This window comes from Fukomys damarensis, unplaced genomic scaffold (genome assembly GCF_012274545.1).
Source record: "Fukomys damarensis isolate Sample0158 unplaced genomic scaffold, DMR_v1.0_HiC HiC_scaffold_24, whole genome shotgun sequence".
In the NCBI taxonomy this organism is placed as follows: domain Eukaryota; kingdom Metazoa; phylum Chordata; class Mammalia; order Rodentia; family Bathyergidae; genus Fukomys; species Fukomys damarensis.
Genome location: NW_022900936.1, coordinates 11,365,003 through 11,365,360, shown reverse-complemented (window position 1 = coordinate 11,365,360; position 358 = coordinate 11,365,003). Strand labels below are relative to the sequence as shown.

The following is a 358-nucleotide window of genomic DNA, read 5'->3' as shown; positions in this document are numbered from 1 at the left end:
GCGGGCCCAAGTGGGTCCCCAGCCGGGTGCGGAGCAGCATCTGAGCGGCAGAGCTGGCGAGAGGGCGAGGCGAGGACACCATCCGACACGGGGACCACCGCCACCCCACCATTCATTGTCTGCACAGCCGCAGAATTTGGTTTCCAATGCTCCCTCCTGGGCCCTCCGCCGGTCCCCAGCCCTAGGTGCTCGCCCGGGGCTCTCCACCCAGGGTGCCCGGCCCAGGGCGCCACACGGATGGCCAAGGTGAGCGCCCCGGCCGCGCAGCAGAAAAGCCAGGCCCGTGGGTGCCCAATACAGAACGCGATGCTCACACAGACACACACGGCGCGCGTACGCCCCCTGCCCCGAAGTTGAT

At 69.3% G+C, this 358-nt stretch overlaps 1 protein-coding gene across 1 annotated transcript in view; it reads right to left on the bottom strand.

The window, feature by feature from the left end:
* The window catches only part of Tiam1 (TIAM Rac1 associated GEF 1), a 401,135-nt gene that overhangs the window by 373,608 nt on the left and 27,169 nt on the right, over nucleotides 1-358 (bottom strand). The window lies entirely within an intron of this gene.